At 40.5% G+C, this 7065-nt stretch overlaps 1 non-coding gene across 1 annotated transcript; it reads right to left on the bottom strand.

Annotated features, from left to right (window-relative positions):
• Window positions 1-1627: 1627 nt before the first annotated feature.
• Window positions 1628-1699, bottom strand: Trnap-agg (transfer RNA proline (anticodon AGG)). The gene has a single exon. It is a non-coding gene; the product is annotated as a tRNA-Pro (tRNA).
• Between the last annotated feature and the right edge of the window lie 5366 nt (window positions 1700-7065).

Raw genomic sequence — 7065 nt, 5'->3', positions numbered from 1 at the left:
ATTGAAGATCCCCCATCCCCATCCAGTATGACCCCTTCTTGTTACTAAGACCATCTAAGTCATTCACAAAACGTTTGTCAGCTGCAGCCCAGAGGTTGGGTCTAGATCCCAGGTCCTCCTGAAAGTTCCCCTTCCCAATTAGTTGAATTCATCCCATCAAACCCATTGACCAAACTCAAAAAGAAAGGAGCACACCAGTTTATCATGGAACAAAAATTGATAAACTGACAAAATATCAGGTTGGAAAGGAGTTGACTAAAGTACCCCCTCCCAGCCGGTTAAGTTTTACCATTTGGCATGGACCAAACCTTGTCAAACACAAGTAGCGCACCAGTTCATGTAGGAAACCCGAAATCGCCAAATATCAGCCAGGGAAGCAGTTGTCTGATCCAGACAAGTCCACCTCCTTGTCCTAGCCGACTGAATTAAACCATGTGACCCACGGATCAAACTAAATAAAACCAAAAGGAGAAATTATTTAAAACAAGGAAAAACAATGACAAAATATCACTTCTTCAGAGGCTAACTGAAAGGCAATCAACTTAAGAACACATTAAGAGAGACGGGTAGACACAGTTAAAATGGACAAATGAATAGAGCAAAGATAGACCACAGGAGACGGATGACCCCTTCCACTAACCCCTGGAGATACAGACGTACCATGCCCAGACTCTTTCAACCGCAACTCACCCACTGGACGACGACAAAGGAGCGGACGCCGACAAAGGGATGGTACACCGCGGATAATCCTCGACAAACTTCAATGACTTCACTTGTTTCGGACATATTCAACATCATCACCGTTCCACCAAGTTTCTATCATTGATCTCTTTCATCTTCGGGACTAACATCGCACGCTGCCTGGCCGAAGCTACCAAGAACAGAAATCGAGAACCTGCTGTAAGATGTAAACTTCAAACTTGTATCTAACCGTGATGCCATCGTACTGTTTCTTTTGTATTACTGATCTTTAACTAGGTCACCATAGAATTAGCCTCTATTTTGAGTCGGAGTTAAATACCTACTTGAAAAAAAATCCTACCGAACGAATCAATCATTAACCTAATCATATTCAGTATTTTCAACATTTTGATATAATTTTACATGGCTAAAATTGGGAATGGGGCTTATGGCAAAAGTACCTAAAATGACCGAACTGGTCGCGCGCGTTACTACCCTCCCCCCTCACCACTCGAGAGAATGAGAACTTCAGACAAAGCTATTGAAAGGACGGAATATTGAACCCAAACGTCAACATGCCACCAATGTACCATTTTTCATATTTTTCAGTTTATCTAATTGAACTCTTCGCCCCCCCCCCCTCTCCAACGATGAAAAAAAGTCTGGTTACACCGCTGAGTAAATGGGATCATTTTCTACAAAGTGTACAAACGCCAAATCTTCCCCTGAGTGTAAAATAGCCGGAAACAAAATATAGGTAACAAATCAATTATTCCTCGCTTTAAATTTTAAATACTATACCTATGGCTGTCTAAACCCAAGATTTAATCATGCTAAATACATTCAAATTTCAAGATTGTAGCACATGAAGGGCACGCCTTCGCATATGTAACTCCTAATCATAGAAGGAAAAAAAATTGGAAAGAACGTGCGCAAAAATATCACGGGGCTTATCCGGGAATCGAACCCGGGACCTCTCGCACCCTAAGCGAGAATCATGCCACTAGACCAACAAGCCGTTAGAGATTGAAGGCGGATCTAAAAATATTAGTCTGTGCTTACAGTACTTTGATATGCTGACTGTGCAAAACTTTACATTTTTGATTTGTACGTTGCTGTAAGGCATCTGCAGTTCTGAACAATTTCAACTATAAGATTAGGCCTATTCCATTCCACAATGAAAAAGGAGTCTCTGGCATTAATTTTTAAATTAGAGAACCTGTCATTGCACGAGAAGAGGAGGGTGACGCACCAATCAAAATAGATCTTAGAGAAGGTTTGGGGTTTCAGCCAATCGCTGCCAAGCACCCCTAATCAAGATGTCTGCGCCCATAGATGGAAACATAGTGCATTGCGTAGTCGAGAAGAGTGGCGAATTCCAGCCCGACTCCAATCGTGTATAGTTAAGTTGAAGGAGTACTGCTCACATGTAGTTTACAGATATATGCAATGGCGATAGGTCGATTCGGGCGCCTTGGAAGTGATGAAGAAGTCCGAAATTCGATACAGCCTACCTATTACTGTACTATGCCACTAATAGTATACTACTTACTAGTAACTGCATGTTACTTGTTAGGATTGGAATGTAACTGTTAGCCTTACATAGCCTAGGCCTGTAAACTGTACTGTCAGTGTCAAGGCTATTCACTCTCGTATTTGAATAATTAATACTATCCTAGGGCCTAGGAGTAATACTTAGTTTTTTACTGGTGGATCCAAGGAGTAGGGGTCGTGCTTACCCAAAGGTGATTTCACAATATGTCTAAAGCCCCATTGTTTGCCCTACAGTATGTCACCGTCTAACAATGTGCAGCCTATTACTGCAACTTTGAAAAAGATTACCAAGGTCTCACTTCACATGTTATTCTGCACTTAGGCTACATGTTTTTGATGGATTTTTGTGGATGCAATTGGAAGCCCTTCTAGTTTGTAATGATTTTGTAAACTGCAGTGATTGTAATTCTTGTTTGGACAGTGTATTGAGCTATTTTTATGAAATTGTGACAGGTGATCAGCATGAGATCCAAGAGAACGTCATGTCATTCAAAAGCATTTGGTCAAATAATCAAGAACTTGCAATCCAATTTTTGGTTCAGTGGCATAAAATATGAACCAATCATTGTGGTCGTCTTCATCATCATCAGTTCTGATTCTGTTGGTCATTGGCCAATTCAAAATCATAGCTGAAGGTGTATGACACTACCATTGAGAACATAATTTTAGTTAATTAATAAAAAATATGCCCTTTGCAACCACAGGTGCCATATGTTCTGTACATTTATTGACAGATCTATTTAGTCTAAAAAGTTTTTTTCACTGTGAAAAGGTATTTGTTGCGGCATGAAATAGTTATCCTTTAGCATGGTTCATATTATGCTATTTTCTGAACATAGCCATTGTGCTTTCAGTCAGTCTTGACATTCAATTAACATTTTCCTTGCTGTCCAGTCAGTACGCAAAGACCTCTTTGTTTATTTAACAAGAAATATCTTGTTGCATTGTGCCTGGATCAAAACACAACAGCAAATTTAAAGTTTTAGGCATTTCGTGTATGGCCATTTATAGTGTTTCATTCCTTGCTGAAAGCAAAGGAACCTTTGTAGTCAGGTCGGTGTGTGTATGTGTGTGACACTTAAAATTGTATGCACGATAACTGAACAAGGGAATGATTGATCAACGCCATACTTGGTGGGTGTGTGGTTCATAATGAGTGGATAAACCCTATTGATTTTGGTGCTCATATTATAATTGTTCATGAGGTGACATGGTCAAACATCAAAATCTTCAAATTGCAATATAACTAGACAATCATAAGTCAGTTTCATCAGAGGTGAGTGTGTTATTGGTACTGTAGGTAGCCTACACATGGCGATGCGTGTTGCAATTGATAACGTGTGTATTTATGAGGAGGTGGCTTTGTTTGTATGACTAATAACTTAACAAGGCTAATTATTGATCTTGCTTCATCATTACATACTTGGAGTGTTCCCTGCAGATCAATGAGCAGCAGCAAGGAACCATGAAATGTTTTCATTCTGGTTGACAGTACTTTGCCATGCCAAATGTATCTGGAAAATACCATAGCTGGTTGTGTTTCAGTTTGACAAACTCCTTGCATGTAAATTTTCATTTTCATATGTAAACAAGTATGTGTGCTTTGTTCTTGCATATTCCTACTTACGATCCAGTTGCTGGAAAAAGCAGCAATTTGTTTTGTTATTCTAATGATATCACAGCATATTTGTGGTGAATAAATGCAATACTTGAATCTGGTGACATTGCAACAAGAGGACTGTACTTGGTGCTTTCAATAAACTCAAGTTGCAATTAATAATTGTATTTGATTGTTTATTTCATTAACTATTATTCACAGATGGATGGAAATCCTCATTCTTGACATGTTCATTATTAGTGAAGAGACTAAAATCTTGTCATGGTGCTCCCAAGCAAAAAATATTTTAAAATTTAGTAGATGACCCCAATTGCCCGTGATGCTATAACATTATTTGATGTTGTGACAACTATGACACAAAGCTAATGGATTCTTGGAACACGGTCACCAGCAAACCATGATGCTGTCACGTTGAATATTCAGATAAAGTGACAAAAAATTCAGTCTGCTTCAATCCAAACTCCTGATTGATTTGTTTGGGGTGCAAAATTGGATGAAGGGGATAGATGCCACGGAATGAAACGAGCAAAGACGAAGATGAGGTGTGATGGAGGAAAAGTCGTACTTTACTATTTTTGTGAATGAAAAGAAAAAAACTCACCTTTGAAATGTTGCCACTGGGAATGGGGGGGGGGGGGGGCATTGCAACCACCCTCTACACTGTAAATCCGTCAGCATGTCTACTGCACATACTGAGCAGAAACTTTTGGGTATGTCTCCCCCCACCCCGTCTCATTCCCTCACACTGGATGTGAATGACTTTGCAAGTGTATGGATATCACATGATATTCAATGTTACAATGGATATGTGTGAGGGTCCATGTTCAATGTTAACACAAAAAATATTACTATATATTTAGGGAGGGGGATTTATGAATAACACTTTGCTCTTTGCCACACCCCAAGTGTTTTCGTAGGGAAATCTCGGAAAGTTGCATCTATAACAGCCCTCATGCCAAACAAGGGCCCAATCATTTAAGTTTGGAAAAAGGCAATGCTCATGCAAAACTCTTCTACGCACCAACATCATGCAGTGTACTACTGCGAAGGGGGGTGGGGGCGGTCAATAGCCTCTCAGAATTTGGCATGATAGGATGAAACATCTCAACACGTTAAGGCTTCGAAAAATGCCAGGTTATTCATCTGACATTAATGGAAACAAAGTGGTATATACATGGCTCTGAATGTAAGTAGAACAAAGAAACTATAAATGTCAGCTAACAAGAGCGCCCTCCGAGTTGGTTATTTTTTTCTCTGGCCACATTTGCATGCCATTTTAACCACTTGAGACATTGTAAATCGGGCAAAGACTATAAACCACATCTGTGGTCTTGTACCAACAACAGAAGTTCAATGTCAGAGTGGCCTCCGCTAGCTGCATAGAATCGGTTTGATCAGTGGCGGAGCTAGGGGTATTGGTCGGGGGGGGGCGAGAATGGTCTGTAGGGGGCGCTTTCGACAATATCTAAGCGGAGCGCCACCACAGGTTGGCGCGGAGCGTACAGAAACTTTTTGAGTAAAGATACCTCATAGATGGCCGGAAATTACCCTTTCCGCGCCTTGCTAATTTGCAGATAAACGAAGAATAAATAGGTGTCATCGCCATTTGTGACAACTTCGAAAGTTTAAAAAATCCATCCAGACTATGGCACTTTGATGCTGCTTCTTTCAGCGCCTTCCGTTTCCTATTTGCACATCCAGATGTTTTGTATTTAGGCATTTTGTGATATCAGAGATGAAACAAGTATAGGCCTATGGTATCCCGTTACACACGTTCCGATTTGTCAACTAACAAATAACCTACTGCACTAATCAACACACTGATCATGGAGCGGCGTATAACGTACACTGCATACCGACTTAAAGTTTGCGTTTATTACTATTTCAGTCACTGCGCGTGGCGTATCGTCTAAAATTTGATCGAAAACCCCATACAGTTCTTGGAAATAGTTTCGTACAACGGAAGTGCCGATAAATTAAAGACCGCTGTAAGATGCATTTTGTCAGAAAATTATACCAACAAAATGTGGCAAATGTCAATAGGTAGATGAGAGCGCAATAAAAAAAAGTCAATAATCGCGAATAAGTAAAAAGTGGTAAAAAGCTGAAAAGGGCGCCAGCAGTCCATTTGAGTCCGTCAGGGGGGGGGGGGGGGGGCATCCACCCTGACTGTGTGGACGCTCCGCCACTGGTACGGACAATAAATGTTTGGGATAGTATCAACTCCAAATTGGAGTAGTAGCACCTAATTAATTACGTTTTAGGGCAGTATGGACACTAACTTACAGTAGCATCGCCCAGAGCCATATATTGATCTGGCATCACCACCCATAGCAGTGGTAGCGTCCCCTCTTAGAGTAGTATCACCTCCTGGTTAGGGTAGTGCAGCAATTCCTGTTTGGGGTAGTAGCAGGGAGTTGTTATGGAAAAACTCCTGTGTAGGTTAGTAGCGCCTACTGTTTAGGGTAGCGACTCCGTTGGGCTAACGATTACAGTAGCATCATTGTAAATCTCCTAGAGTTTGTTTTCGACAGTAGCACATCCAAAAATTCACACTGCGCAGATATTAAATCGTTGAATTAAGTATATCTGAAAAAAGTGTATCTGAAAAATCTAAGTGTATCTGAAAAAAATCTACTTATCTGCATAATCTGCTGAAGCAAACAGAATAAAGGCTAATTTAAACCAAGGTCGCAACTCACACGCACGACGATATGCGCAACACCGACGCACAACGCAAAACACAACGTCACACGCATTGAAACAATTGGAAACTCATTTACAATCATCACCTGTGGCGTTCCGTAAGCGCTAATCCAGCATATGCTGTCAATCCCCTCACATGACAGTTCTGTCAACATCATACATTCATCGAATTATAGATGACCTGGAACTCTCACTCCACGACAATAGACATACCAACCATGGACGGTCATATGACTTACCTCTAGATGCTATTAAAAAAGCAAATTATTTAATCCTTTGTCAGTTAAATGAGATAAGCGTTCCGTGGACAACGGGTAACGGGTATTAACGTTAAATTTGAGAATAATGCCTAGGTTTGGATGATAACGTTGTTGAGATTTACTTTCCGTCTCGTAAAAAGCTTTATCAGCATGGATCCTTAGTACTACTATTCGAACATCTACTGTCAGAGTCTTATAGATGGCTTACGGTGGTCATTCCTATCATATCACACGCGTTTATTTCAC

This window comes from Apostichopus japonicus, chromosome 11, assembly GCF_037975245.1.
Source record: "Apostichopus japonicus isolate 1M-3 chromosome 11, ASM3797524v1, whole genome shotgun sequence".
NCBI classification, from domain to species: domain Eukaryota; kingdom Metazoa; phylum Echinodermata; class Holothuroidea; order Aspidochirotida; family Stichopodidae; genus Apostichopus; species Apostichopus japonicus.
This window is presented reverse-complemented; position numbering and strand designations above follow the sequence as displayed.